General features: G+C 38.3%; 1 protein-coding gene and 1 long non-coding RNA gene across 3 annotated transcripts in view; both read left to right on the forward strand.

Annotated features, from left to right (window-relative positions):
• LOC310901586 overlaps positions 1 to 7,389 on the forward strand; it is a 34,310-nt gene extending 26,921 nt beyond the window's left edge. For both annotated transcript variants that reach the window (XR_014585922.1, XR_014585923.1), the window contains exons 3-4: positions 6,181 to 6,244; positions 6,870 to 7,389. This is a non-coding gene — a long non-coding RNA (uncharacterized lncRNA). The remainder of the gene's footprint in view (positions 1 to 6,180; positions 6,245 to 6,869) is intronic.
• The window catches only part of LOC310902102 (uncharacterized protein), a 382,687-nt gene that overhangs the window by 301,569 nt on the left and 65,261 nt on the right, over positions 1 to 15,857 (forward strand). The window lies entirely within an intron of this gene.

The raw sequence follows: 15,857 nt of genomic DNA on the forward strand, positions 1-15,857 counted from the left end.
TCTGGGTATTGTTTGGAAGATAATTAGTAGTCTGAGTTGCAATTGAGCAAACGATCAACAGAACCACTTTATAGTAGTAGTAAGAAATTCGTGGCAAGAATAAGTATGTTTGCAATAATCCTCAGAAAAGTCAAAAAAGAGCTAAAGTCCTGTAAAAATGTGTGAAAATTGGGGAGCTTAGAAAGGCAACACGTGGGCCAATAAGATCAACTTTGATGCAACTGAATACTGGTGCAGGTGGCTTTTGTCACGCCAAGCAGGACATTTTCAAATGAAATTTTCATACCTCCTGGTTTAGATAAAGGGGTACAAGCAAAGTACTTTCTTTCTACTTTGCAGATATCATGTTAAATCCAGAAATCAGTGTTTCATTCCTGCAGCCTCTACTTATTTCTTCTGTGGTTTTATCTGTAGTTCTAGCTTTCTAGTTCTCACGTAGGAAAATATAAGATGCTTCAGGAAATGGGCCAGGAGTTTTGTCCTAAAGTAGTCAGACTATACAGTAAGACTATAGGCAGTTGGAAGGATCAACAATAAAAAAAAAATTATATTTTTTTTTACCTTTGTTCATTTTTTCCTCACTTCCTCAATCTTTATTTTGTAATACTGCAGCTCTTTTAAGGAGGGCAATCTGGAAATGGCGTGAATTAATCAGTAAGTTGTCAAAAACTCATGTCGTTCCATTCAAATATTAATAATGTTTTTCAAATTCCTATTTTTTTCTGAGTGAAATAAACAACAACAAAAAAAAATCCAGAAAGCCCTGCTGTAAACAAATCCCACAGGCACACTCATCATTAGGCAGTAAAACACACAGGACAACAGATGCTGGATCTGAATTTTTCCAGGATAATAAATGTGTTCAATGTCCCCAAGAAGAAGATTTTAAAGAGCATTTTCTGCAGAGAGCTAAATAATTCATCCTCAAAACCTCTGTTTTACATACTGTGTTAAAAGAAAAAGCACAAAATAACACTGGAATAAAGTCATAATGTGCTGCTAAACTAAGGGAGAACATCTTAGAAGTAACCAAACTCTGTGTTTAGAGTAATTAATTATAATGAATATGAATCACTGCTTCAGGGTTTAACCCTTTCCTCTATATCTTTTACTTGGAGTGCTATTGGGAACAACTAGAAGGGATTTACCCTGAAAAACCTCAAAAGGAGAGTCATAACATTTCACTTTACTGCCACTATTTGGATATTTGCTCAAGCATTTGGGGGGCAGAGAGGGGATTTCTCTTTAAAAGACTGAGTTACCTCTGAAGCTTGGACATTATTTCCCTTTACTTTTGGCATGCTATTCTTCTGATTCTTTATCAGATCTGAGCTGATTGGGGTTTTCTGTTGGGTCTGTGGATCATGATTTCTGCCTGTATCCCCATGGACATGAATACAGAAGTCAAAACTAAATTTACTTGCCTCTTCCTGCTGCTTACATATACGATCTTTTGCTGGATGCCAGATGTAGTTGTCATCCTGCCTTTGACTTCAGAGCTAACATAGGTTGCTACTCTCTTCTAAAAAAGTAGCTGGAGTATCCCAAGAGCTATAATAGAAGCATCATTTAATTGTATTCTTAATTATTTAGTAGGAAAAAGTCTAACCTTGGGGTATAGTTTAATGTTGGATTGAATTTCAGCCAACATAAGAAACCACTTACAGAGGCAGGAAAAGGAAGATCGTGTCAGCCTGGATGTTTTTATAAGGTGCACCTTACCATAAGCCCAAGAGTTTGTGATTATTCCAACATCTTCAAACACCAGGTAATTTAAAAGAATTCATAGGGGTAAAAAGTCCGCACGAGCCTCTTTGGCATTCATCTGTTGGCACCAAGTGGGTGAGAGGGCTGCAAGTGCCTGATGTTGTGGGGGTGCTGGAGCTGCCATGGAAGAGCAGCTGATGTGCAGCCAGGGTCAGTTCTGTGGGCTCAGGGACTTGGCAGTTGCTCTCTGCAGGAAGGCAAGAGGAGAGCAGCTGTGACCATCAAGGAGAACGTAGCATCCCTTCTGTGCTTTTTTGCATTTATCCTGTATCTGTGCACCTTCTCTCGTATTCCTGTGAGATCAGTTATTAGCAGCAATTTCTTCTTTAACTGTTAATGGATTCTAGACAAGAATCACAAATATTAAAATTCTTTAAACTCATATAATTTAGGAGGGATAAAGAAAACGCTAAGCTCCTTCCAGGAGCTGTCAGGTTTATTAAATGATACAGTCAACGTGAGTTTTCTGGAAAAATGGGCTAAGGTATTGGTCCTGAACTTTGCTTGTTTATGGCAAGCTGTAAAGGGATTTTTGAAAATGACAGTATTTCTCACCCATAGAATAGCTGTTCCTGTGAAGAAAGCTGAAAGATAAATGTATTGCAGTTTGGACCCTACAAGTGTGTATTTATACCTTCTGCAGAAAGTCACAGAAGTGTTCAGAAGTGCTGTGCCGGACTCTTGGCTGCATAACGCAGGCTATGTAGCACATCTCTTATTATTAATTCAATTTACTCAGAATACGTTTTCACGTCCACTAAAATATGTCCATCATAGGTAGCTGATTGCTATCATGATACTTATTTTATTTTTGTTTTTCCATTTCTTAATCCCTCTTCTGCCATTCTTTATTGACCCCGATCTGATCCCTGTCTAGCCATGCAAGATTACTGGTGCTCATTCTTGTTTAGACCAGGTCAAGAGGATTTTTGTCAGTGTGAAATTCCACGTGGAGCTCTTTGCCAAGTGCTGTGGTGGCTGTTAAAATATCCCTCTACTCATCAATCAGGCAATAGATGGATGTGTTTCTTTAACACAGGGGCTTTACTCTCAGTGTTCTTTGTTAGCCATTGCTGCCCCAAACTACCCTTCAGTGCAGAGGGCAGGGTGCGGCTGTGGAGTCCTCACACCAGGCTGGGGCATTCGGCACTAGGCTGTCATGGTTTGTATCCTGAGCATCCTTTGACCCAAAGAGCTAACTGAAGCTTTTCATGATAGGCACAGGCACATCAGTGCATGTGAAGCTGCAAGGGATAAGAGAAATAAATATTTCATTTGCCAGATGTAGGAGGCTCTGAGTGGCAGGCCATCCCTTGAAGGACCAGATAGTCAAATAGATACTGGAGATGTGAGCCCAGATACTCACCCAGCATTTAGCACAGATTGTCGCAGAAGCTGAAATATTAAAAAGAATAAGGTAACATCAGCAAACTGATGACACTCATATTCACATTTAATCTTTTTCTTATATTCAGAGTCCCAAGTGATCACACAGCTGAGAGTGAAAGGCTGAAGCCCTTACTTTACATTAACCTAATAAGAAAATAAGTGTTGGCAGCGTGTGGTTGCTTAAAAAATGAAAGGAAGACTGCTCTTTCCACTAGCAAGATCCTTTAGTTTCAGTGGAAAATCCATAATTAGAATTAAAACATAATTAGTATTAAAACCTACTGAAATATGTGGCAACCTCTGCACAAATTATGTGGCCAATGGGCACACTGGGGCTTGACTGCTGTTGTCAGTGGTACATCATTCAGCAGCTTCCCTGGTGGAATTGGAAAGCTCCAGAAGAGTGGAAGGTGTCACAGGGCTTCGTCCATGGGTTTGGTGACCCACATTAGGAGAGAGGTGCAGCACTTGTGACAGTGATGTCTGCCACCAGAACTGACTGCCTAGCCTATTACAGAGGCTGTTTAGAAGGAGATGTGGCTGTTTCCTACGATGAAAGTCATACATTGTTTATAACCTTCAAGACAGGCAATTTGTAGGACATTTTACAGACGTAGGATAAGATCATGTAAAAATAGGTCTTGCAATAAAGTCTCTCTTGTCTCCACTACAATGATAAGATCTATTCTGGACATAATGATGGGAGAGATCTGCAGCCATGAATATTTTGTGAAATACCAAGGTTTTTAGTAAGACTGTTTCAGGTGGAACCATTCTTTTCCTGTTTCTCAAGTACTGATGTTCTGATAAAGAGGTCTGCATTGTACTAAGGTGCTGGTGTCTGGTTAAGTTCTGTTTTTTTAGGATGCATCTGTAGTTATTGCATGCTTCTGAAACCCATACCAGGGTCTGTAGAATTAAGCACATGCTGAGGTTACTTAAGTGCTTTTAGTATATTCTGTTTGCAAAGAAATGCTTTCTTGGAGTAATTTGTGTGAACATTTGCATGGCTGTATTTGTATATAAGCTATTTTGGTGAAGTACTTTAATGGCATTGCTTAATGTTCAGAGACTTACATATTATTTTAACGAAATACTCGTGTTTGATCTATAGGAGGAGCAACATGAAAGCTTAGCTTGTTCTGGGGGTGTAGCACAGAGTTTAACTCCTCTACAGTGGATATGAGTGGAAACCAACTTTTTTCTACTTCATCTTTTTCTCATTTCTGAGAGTTTCAACAAAATCTCACCCTGTGCCTGTGTTTAGTAAAGGGTGCTATGTATAATCTGGGAATCTATGTATAATCTGGGAATCTATGTATATAATCTGTATATATATATATAATATGTATATAATCTATGTATATTCAGGGAACCTGTATAATCTGTAAAGAAGCCTTTATATCTTAAGGAATACTTATCTGGGAGTGAATAAAATGTTTAGTTTAGGCTAAACTGACCCTATCTATAGGGAGAAGTCAGTTTTGAGTGAAGTCAAATGCTGCATCTCATTTTCAGTTAAACTATTTGTCCTGCTACCTGTACTAGTTTTCTTGCAGACAAATCTAGAAACCACAAATATAAAGCTCAATTCTGAAGCTGAAACAAAAGCATGCAAAATGGGAGGCAGTGTCTCCTAGTTTGGGGGATTGGGCTTTAAAGTCTCAACACCTAGAAGAGAGGAAACTTCAAAGACTTGGAGTTTGCTAATATTTTATCCCCAGTTGCTTTCACTAATGGAAACTCAGATATTGCACCTTGAGAGTGGGTAGAGGGAGTTCACAGCTTTAGCCTATGCTTCAAAGTGCAGCTCGTGATTCTATGGAAAAGGTGATGAAGGATCACCTCATTGCTTCATGCAGGCAGCAACTTAACATCAATCCACCTGGAGTTGTGCTACTGAAAATCTGTGATGAAGATAAACTCAAAACAGCTACCAGGTATTTTATCTACTTTCACCACAGTAAAGCTCTGTATGTTCTGTATTTGATTTGAAGTCTTCTGGGTTCTTTTCACTTCCACTGCTAGAAGTATAATAAGAGCCAAGGGCAAGGTTTCAGAAAAGGTCTTCAGATTTTCAAGCAAATCGTGTATCGCGTTTGCAGAGATGAATTTGACGGTGCAAAATCCCATGATTCTGTACCACAGTGCAGAACTGCTTGTTTTTTATGTTGTTTGTTTTGTGTTTATCTTAAAACTTCTGGCAAAAACTTCTGTCATCTACAGCTTCTAGGAGAAGGTAAGGATGACATTCAAGCGCTTTTGGCTGTTAGAATCAAACAGCTTAAAAATAAAAATATTTTAATGTGTTTCCTGCACCATCATTTTGTGGAATCAGTGTTCAGTAATATCCATTTCTTAATCTTTGTGCTAGGGGATTAAGTCAATATTAAGGCTATGGTAACTCTATCAGAGATAAGCAGTTGCATTTAACTGGTGATGAAACTGAGCTTTTCAAAGAACTTGTTAAATGGCCCTTGACTGAACGAGGCTGATTCAACTGGGTGAAATTTAATTTTTCTTGTCAGTTGGCAGAATATCAACAAGCTAGAAGCCTCCTCTAATTCAGCGACTTTTGGCAGAGAAGTGCTGCTAGAAAGGAGGGAAGAAGTACTCTGTTCTCTGCGTACTGTGCTGAAAGGAAGGTTTTAATGTCAAAGCAGTTCAGTGGCATTTGTAGAATTGCTTTTGTATAAGAGGAGAGATGCTGGCCCTCTCTTTAGTCAACATTGGATTATTCAAGGCAGAAATAGAGTTACTGAAGAAAATAATTTATTTTTAGATAAAACTTATCTAAATAAGCACGATATTTTAGTTAGTGGAGAGGTGTCCTGATGTTAACTGAGAGAGTTGGGACCCTTCTGTCCCTGGATGTAACACAGGCACAAGCTATTTGTCAGAGTTAGTCCCACAGGCAGATCTGTGTAACTATGTCAGTGACACACAGCCGTCTCCACAGGGACAATTTATGTCCCAGTTGAAATGAAGCTTTTTCTACCTATAGCAGCTTTCTCTTTTCTACAGGTGTCAGTTACAACAAGTAATGCCAGGCTGGAGCAAATTGGGATGCAGCACATTCTTGTAACAGGTGGGCCACAATTTCTAACAACAGAACAGCTATCTTCAATTTTCTTGTTAGAGAGAAATTCTTGGTTCTAGTCTAAGTGATGTAGGAATTCTGTTTCTCTGCTGTCCTTTACTTCTACATCATAGAATAGCATAGGTGCTACATCATAATCATCCAGAACATTAAGTTATTTGCTAAATCATTATATTGCATGTATTGAGAGACTTTTCTGTGGGAAGTTTAAAATGTGATTTGAAAACAGTGATAAGGCAGGGAGGTCATACAAAGTGAATTTAAAGAAAAATGAATAATAAGAAGAATGATTTCCCATCTCGACATCCATTTTATTTGCTGTCAGCCTCTTTGTCAGTTTGTCACCACAGCTGATGTTTTCTTCTCTTCCATTTACTCACATATTTAAATTGATCAATATTTGTATTGTGCTTGCTTGCATCATCTTATCATTTGTACACTTATAGAAGTGAAAGTTCCATTTCTTGGTATTGATCCCTACCCTGCTCTGAGAAGCAGATATAAGTTGTTCTGTCTGCCAAGGCTGACCTTTAGTCTAATTTAAATATCATCTCTGAAAATGGATGGCAACATAGAGGAAAAGAAAGCAGGAGGTGGTTTTTCTGTTTGCAAGTCTCCAAGAGATGCCAGTGCCCCACTGTGGAAGAGGCAGTGCAGCAGAGAAGAGATGGCATAGGCTGCTGTATGAGAAATCAGAGCCTCCCCTCAGCATCGGTCTTTGTCTTCAGCATGTGTATGGGATTTACTCTGATCCAAAGTATCCTGTGAGAAAGAAAGCCAACATGCCCGACTACTCCTGTCAGTCCTACACACACTTTTTCTCTCCACCTTCAGTTGTCTAATTTAGACAATTCGTTGGTAAATATCCTTTTTTTTTTTTTTTTGCGGTACACAGACTGTGATAATTGTTTTACGCTGGTTTTTCTTGTCTTCATCTTACGTGGAAGCCTTTTGTTGCCTGTAGTCTCACAAGACCCAGTCCCGCTCTCTTAAGTCAATTAATATTTTTGAGGTTGCCTTTGCAAAGTGAGGACCTCACTTGAGATCCTGTTGAGGCTACGATTTACCTAGTAATGTGGGTTTTGCTTATTTTAATTTATGGTTATTGAGGTAATAAAAAATATTCTGCATGATGCATTTTTCCTTAAAGATTCCTTTGACTCCAGTGTCCCCTGCAGTTTCTCTACTAACAACATCCAAAAATACCTCAGAAAAGGAAGATAAGTGAGACGGTTCATATCCATTTTTTACTTCTTCCAGCAAATGCTCACTTATCCGAGTAAACGAACAGCTCAGCAGCCACGCAAGACTTGTTTATGTTGTTATGGGCTGTCTGTGTAATCGTTTCCAGAGCCAACCGAAACCTAAAGAAAAAATTTGCCAAGCTGCAGCTGGAGCACTACAAACAAACCATGACATTTGGTGGAAGTTTAAATTAACATATGTTAGAGCAGGCAACAAGGAAACAGCTGGGAACTATGACAGCTGTTATCCATTAATAATGTTACATTATCGGCACCTATATTTATATGGGATTTTATTGGGTAAAGATGCAAATAAGTATTTCATTACTTAATGTGACTGCACTGTAGGAAGATGCTTTGGCTATCTTCAGTGTGCTCCATGTGCTGTGCAAGCAGCCTTCCCAATTTGACATCTGAAAATCCAAAGCCTTATGATAAGCAGTGGTTGAAGGTCTGCTTTTAGATGAAGTGCTCTTAGAATTTCAGAAAGGCTTCTCTGTTACCAACATAGGAGTTGTAGCGATACTATTGTTCTCCAGAACTTACATTGTTGGATTGGTGTATGGTGGTGGTTTGTTTGTTTTTTTTTTTTTTTGGTTTGTTTGTTTGTTTTGGTAAAGACATCTAAAATTAGGAAGGATTGAAAATTCAGCTCCTTTAAAGAGCAAGGGCACACTGGTAACTCTTTAGACAGACTATTTTGAAGCTACTGGTGCTGCTCTTAATTTTTGTGGTCCTTGCTCTGAGACAGCAAGATACAATCTTGTCAATTTTACTCATAATACCTGTTACATAGAAAATGGAAAATTCACTCTTGAGATAATTCTGTTAGCCAAGTAAAAGAAAAGACTTCTACAGGCCTCAGAACTTAATCCCTTTACTTTGTTTCAACTCATCCCTGGAAATACCAGTGGCAAGCTTAAGTGAAGTAAGTGAATATGTCTCCAACATCCACTGATGACATCCAGCTTGATATGGATTCTCAGTTACATGGAGATGCTTTGCTTTAGACTATACATACATATAGCGTTAATGGTCTTAAAGAATTATGGTGCAGCATAATACTTCCAGTATAGCGAAGTGGGATTACTTGGGATTTATTTGTTAAATCCTGAGCGTTTTTATTCTTAGCGTAAATCTATTTATTTTTTTTTTAAATAGAAGTGTTGGTGACTTAGTTCATACACGAAAAAAAATGACAACAGAAGATTTGAAGTCAAAATATCCACAAGATGTTGGATTCAGGTCTTGACTGTATTCAGATTTGCCTGCTGATTACAGACTCATAATAAATGAACTTAATCATTGATTATAGATGGTCTGTCTGTAAAATAGTAAGAATAGTAACTGACTACTTGTGTCTGGTTTTTTTTTGGAGAACATTACCTTAACACAGATGATTGATAAGAATTTCTTCAAAGTTTTCCAGTAACATTTGTTCAGGGGAAAAATAAAAAACAATACCTGTGGAGCAGCTTTGTAAATAATAATTGATTCTTTCCGAAGTGGTGAGGCCTGTAGAAGCAGTGCATGGGGGGACCCTTCCATTGCATCAGTTGTCCACTAGGTATTTTTCACTAAAGTATGGAGATGTGCACTGGCTTCATAAATATTTATACTGGAATTTTAACATCCAAAGAAAGATGACAAGCTTGCTTAGGAAAACAGTTTCTTTGTAAAGCTAGATAGTTATTTATTGTAAATACACAGGCTTGTATTGGCAACTGTTTATGCTAAGGAAAACATTCAATGCGAATATATGGAGCTTAAAAACAAACGAATGAAAAAGGGTCTTTTTATCATCATCACACTCAGCATATTGCTTTTAAATAGCTCTGTAGTACAGATAGAAGTTACATTAAGAGACCTATTTAATTCAGGCGCTTTGCCAAGAGTAGGCACTGATGTTGTTTGCAGTTTATTAATACTGAATAAAGTGAAATTATATTCAATTTTAGCATCTGGAGAAAACATGTCTGTAGAAAGGTCAGACAATTGAAAGGCTGTCCAGGTTCTACAAATGCAGAAGCTGAGGATCTGATCCAGAAAATCACAGTAAAAGCATTGGAAGAGCATCTAATAGGAATCTGATCAGAAATATTTATCTGCTCTCAAACTGGTGTATCACATCCCTTCACATGGAAATTATTATATATGCCTTTGCTCAGTTTAAAGAATCAGCAATGTGAAAATAAGTGGAGGCTGGAAAAAATAATTGTAACTTTAAACCAAAAATTGGCGTAGCTGACCTAGAATTACTTTCAGGCAATTTGCCATGCCTTGTCTGAAGAAAAGTGAGGATCCATTTAAAGTAACCAATTCGCAGCAGCAATGACATAGATTTGCAAAGCTGAACCAAGTCACTACAGTTACTGGGGGCGAACAAATTGTGTCATTTGTCCTCGAAGAGAGGCTTTTCTACCCATAATGTTGCTTTCCCTAGTTCCCAGCACAGTGAAAACCATTTACTACCCATCACGGTCTTAACATGTGCTCTGGAAAAGCCGGCAGTTTAAATGGGCATATCTGGGAAATGAGACGCTCAGAATAATCCATCATTCCTGTTTGGGATTTTTCTCTTAATAGATCTGTTGGTGTCCTGGTAGCAAGAAGTAGTGAGCACTAATTTTCACCTTCGTTTGATGGTGACAGAAAAGGCTTCCTGCCCTGCTTTGTCCCAAAGGACCTAAATAAAGTAAATCCTTTTGCCTTGGGGATTTTCTGTAAGAAATGGGGAGCACATGGCTCTGAGTGTGCTCCACATAGTCTCCCTTGGATTGGGGGTGAGGGTGGTGGTGGGGAAATGTTTGCAAGAAGTGTGGAAGTGAAGTCTTTAACATGTGTAGATATGCACAGCATTAATAATGCCAGTTTAACCCTGCTAACACAGTCCATTAAGATTTTGGACAAAAAATAAATAACTGTGCTGCCATCTCTGGAAGGGGGGGCATCTTTGTAGTCACGAGATTCTCATTATGTTAAAATTTTGAACTTCCTATTTTCTTTGGTTGGAAAATCTGTAATTTCAATTCACTATCATCTATTTGCAAGCCAAATGTAGCACTGGTATACTAAAGTTTAAATTTTAAAGGAGGAAAAAAAAAAGAATTAACAGTCTAACAATTTCTTGAATCAAATTTCTTGAATCAAAGATTGGGAGTTAAAATTCTTGATAGGTCTTCAGCTTCAGCTCATGTTGATGCCAAACTCTTCTTGCCTTAATTATTCTTGTACAATTTGTGGTAGTGTCCTGGTTCCAGTTAGGACAGAGTTAATTTTCCTCCTAGTAGCTGGTAGGGTGCTATGTTTTGGATTAGGATGAGAAGAGCGCTGATAACATGCTGATGTTTTAATTGTTGCAGAGCAGTGTTTACACCAGGCCAAGGACTTTTCGGCTTCTCGCTCTGTCCTGCCAGCGAGCAGGCTGGGGGTGCAGCAGGAGCTAGGAGGGGACAGACCCAGGACAGCTGACCCAAACTGGCCAAAGGGGTATTCCATACCATCTGACGTCATGCTAAACAATATATAGGGGTGGCTGGCCGGGGTGGGGGGCCGGCTGCTCGGGGATAGGCTGGGCATTGGTCAGCGGGTGGTGAGCAATTGCATTGTGCATCACTTGTTTCGTACACATTATTATTATTTATTTTCCTGTCTTAATAAACTGTCTTTATGTCAACCCACAGGCTTCACTTTCCCGTTTCTGTCACCCATCCCAGAGAGGGAGGGGGGAGGGTGAGCAAACGGCTGTGTGGTGTTTAGCTGCTGGCCGGGTTAAACCACAACAGGTACGAACCTTTTAGAAAATGTCCTTGTTCTCCTGCCCTGTGGGCCTCACTGATATCTACACTGATGCTGAATATTGACAAATCACATGCCTCAATACCAAATAAAAACATGAAACAAAATATGCAGCACCAAAGAAATCTGCAGTTTTTAACACTTAAAAGGGAGAGCATATAACTGAACCTGGAACTTGGTGACAGCCATGGAGATGTGCTCAAGGTTTTCTGCCAAATAAAGCACGTACAGTGGACTGTTCTGGGAAAACCTCGGCATAGCTTTGGGCCATTTTAGAAACACCCACTAGTTAAGCTGTGATGTAGTGTTACTTTTGACCATGCATTCCAAAAATCCATCTAAGCAACACTGACATTATAAGGCAGATCTGTCCTCCGACTTGTAGAGTCTGCAGAAAAAGGGACTACTTTCCAGACAGGTGGGTTTGCCTTTGAGTCCTGCCTTAGATTTCCTCCACTTAATCTCTGTCTCTCAATGTTCTGACTTCCAGGGAGATTATAAAACTGAATTAGAGGCCAGGCAAAATAATGCACTCCGAAATGATCTGCATTTATTTTTAAATGAGAAGAGATGGTATACTTGTTCCTGTTCTCTATAGCAACAAAAAGCATCTGAGCATTTTGGTGGTAATTAACCTGACTGTGAATGCAAAGTAGCAATCAAATTTTTTCTTCAGCAGTTATATATAATCCAAAAGTATTTCTCTTGACAAACAGAAATCAAGGATGTAATTTCTATATCTAGTTACACATGCTGAAAAGTTACCACTCAGAGATCCTCAGGCATGTCAGAAGAACCTAAGTCATTATAACAGTGAAATAAACTTGTTGCAATAAAGTGTGAAAAATGGAAAATCTTTAGCGTGATACAAAAGGGTACCACTAATTAAACCTGGCTTAGAAGTGAGCAAATGTGACTTTAGTACATTATATCTTAAGATAGTTGACTAGCCATTTGTAGTCCACTTGCAGTAAGAAACAAGAATGTACTGTGAAACTCAGGGATAGAAGGCATGTCTTCAAGGTGAAACAAAGGATGTTACCAGTTAGTGACCCTGGTCAGCAGGAAATAGCTACCATTAGTATGGGCTCCTGTACTGCGTAAGAGGTGACCAAGTGAAAGAACAGTAATTGGACGTCTGTCAGGAATAATTTTCACAATAGGTTTAGGAGTATAATTGTGGAAGGATGCAGTTGCTGTCAGTTAAGGCTGGCTGTAAAAAGCAGTTTCTAGGTATCATAGTATTTCTGATGTTACTCGCTTCAGTTTCCTAAAGACAATAGAATGAGGACCGTGAAGATTTAGGCAGAATATGAGGCTTGCCAAAGGAAACCTGGACATCAGGTAGGAAATTAGAGGCAGTCTACTTAACTTTATTAATTGGAGTCAAGTAATGAGGACAAAATTGTTGAGTTTAGTAAAATGGCTGACCATGGAGACCACCATAGTGACTTATAAAACTGAATATGAACAAATATTGTAACTGAATTTCTTTCTCTGAAAGTGAATAACTGTATGATTAGTGGAGATGTGGTTTTGAGCTTAAAAAAAAATAAAATATAGTTAACTAAAAAATATTTCTTTTGGAATAAAATTAATTACAGATGGTTATTAAAGATGGTGCAGTTACATGAGGCATGAAGCCATTGTATCATCTACAAAGAGCATGCTTTTTTCTGTAGCCTTTGAATAAAGACTGACAGATCCAAGATTTCAAGCAGATTAAAAGTCTCCTGTTCTTCTTTACAACTTTTACGCAAATTAGAAACTCATGTGGTACTACCTTGGGCAGATACTTACCCTTACGTAAGTACCTTTAGGATATTTTCACTAACTTAGATATTTATAAAATCAAAAGTGGGAAAAAGTGCTGCTCCGCAGTCACACATGCACTTTCCAGGGGCAGTGTACATCTTGAAATGAGTGTATTATTAAATATTGAAATATGATAATTATTTTGCCACAGGTCTGTATACTGCAAGTAGGTTTTTAAGAAGTGCGATAACCTGACAGCAGTTCTCCCTCCATAATTCATTTGGACGTTCATAACTATTTTAATAATTAGCTAACTTTAGCAACATCATCTTGCAAAAACACTTGCCTACACTGTAGTTTACGTTTGTGGTTGGAGGTGGTGGGAGTGTGGGAGCTGCCCATGGAGCATCACTGGGACTTCCTGATCTACAGCTGTGGTAAAGCAGCTTTGCTACATGTATATCATGGGAGGATCTTACCCATGATATTCACAATTTCACTTCAAGTCAAAGCATTTCCCTATCTTCCGTGTCTTAAATTCAAAGTCAGAGAATGAACTTGGAAAAGAATGAGGAGAAGGAGGCCTGAAGACAAGAAAGCAAGTTAAGAAGAATATACAGTAAAGAAAGGCAAAGTGTCTTGTTAGGATCTTTATTTTCTAGTTTCCTTTGCAATACCATATGGGCGCACAAAAAATACCCCTGACAGGATCAATATATAAATGAAAATGAGAAAATTTTTCCCCATACAGACATTTGTCTAGCTTTTTCACTAAGGGAATACTGGCATGTTTTCGTGGAGAAGCTGAGTTTCTACATGCATTTGCATAAACATGCACAAGTAGGGCCTAGTGTTTTGGCAAGGAGACAGTAGTATCACATTTTCTCTCATAATTATGCCATTCCAGAAATATTAACACATCTTGATCTTTTCCTAACTTGACTAGTGTTACTGCCATGACTTTAAATTTGAGAGTTCCCTTTGTTGTTTGTTTTTTTTTGACATTTTTTGCACAGCAAGCAACATCTGAAGTCTTAATAGAGAAGGAGAAGCAGATAGCGCAAGCCATCATTTTGTGCAGTGAAACAGGTTACTGATCAAGGATTCTGTGTAAAGTAATGATTGCTGCTGGCCTTTGGGATGAATGCCATTATAAGAGATGTAAAGATATTCCATGAGTGTTAATAGGATTGTCTTATTCCTCTGTACTCATCTACACTGAAGTCCACAAACACTTTCCACTGTTGTATTAATTACTGTAGTATAGCAGCATACCCAATCTATATTCTATTTTTATTAATGCTTTCATAAACTGAAAGTGATAAAAATTCTAAAGCATGAGCATGTCACCTTGCTGGACAGTATTCTCATGTCCTGAGCTGCATTTGTGAGGAGGATGTTTTGAGGCATATAGTATGACTGACAAATAAGGTACTGCACATATACCTTGAACACTGGTAGGGCTGTAGAATTAGATTGATCTCATTCACTATGAAGCTGGAAGAGAACTTCATCCTGACTCATAGCAGATTGGTCTCCTTTTGCAATGAGAAAAGGAGATAAGGAGACATGGCTTATTTTTTTCATGGAGAGGTCTCATTAGAATTATTCCTGCAGAGTGTTGACCTCTTTGTGGCATTACACAGTCCAGTCTTCAGCTTTGAAGCTTGTAGAGGGAGGACAAAGCAGAATCACAGAGGTAGTTGTATGAGAAGTTGATTTTACTCATGTATTCTTTGAAGGCTGTTAATCTTGATTTTTAAAAATGTAAGCTACTTTACATTTATGGATTTGCTTGGCATTTTTGATATTATTCTAAATCTGCTCTACGATTTAGTAACAACTTTTATTGATTTCCAGTGAGTTTCTCAATTATGGCAAAAATCAGATTAAATGAAAAAGATAATTCAGACTTCTCCAACAATAAACATCAGCTACCATGGTCTATTCTGTTCTTCTCATTTTCTCCTTTCCCTTACAGACACAATTGCTAGAAGTTGGACTTTGATATTGAATCATATCTTCATGATTTTGTTATATATAGTGACTGCATTACAGGAAGAACTCTAGTATATAACTTCTAAGTTATTGAAGAATAAGCCTAAGAAGATAGAAAACATAGTTAAGCCAGTGTGGAATAAACACAAAAATACATAAGATGTTTTTTTATTTTGATTTGAGTATGTGGCTATAATACTGCATTTATTCACAACATATTATTTTGTTACTTTCAATCAACTTATTCTCTTTGAATAACAGTTTTGATTCTCTGTCTCTGTATTTAAAATACCCATCCATTAAGCAAACCTGTTATCAGTGTAGAGGAACAGGAGTGATTCAACTGAGGTTGAACTACCAGGGTTGAAAAGCGTCTTGCCAAATGAAAGGTGCAAGTGGACCATGTTTATCTCAAGTCTGTTTAGTGTCAGCACACGCATCTTAAATGTGAAGAATGTAACACAGAGGCAGTTGAGATCCTTCTTCATGGCTGTTTTGTGCCCTGTTTTTTTAGCATCCATGCTTTCAGTGAGAGCACATCTCTCTCCTAACATATCTATAAAGGGGTGGTTTGTCCCCTGGCAGCAAAAGAGACCCTTCCTGTGAGGAAGAGCAAGTGAGGCGCATACAAGGTAATTATTATATCAGAGCCCATCAAACACCAAGTATGTATTCTCTTGTTAAACAAAGCTCATCCCACTGTAGGTTGTTGTGCTAATGGACCACTAACACAGTGTTAGTGAGATCACTTTTCTACTCAGCTATCCATTCTGTTACTGTCCAAATCATAACCTTGATTAGGTAGA

The sequence above is a fragment of the Anser anser genome (genome assembly GCF_964211835.1).
Source record: "Anser anser genome assembly, chromosome: 6".
Classification (NCBI taxonomy): domain Eukaryota; kingdom Metazoa; phylum Chordata; class Aves; order Anseriformes; family Anatidae; genus Anser; species Anser anser.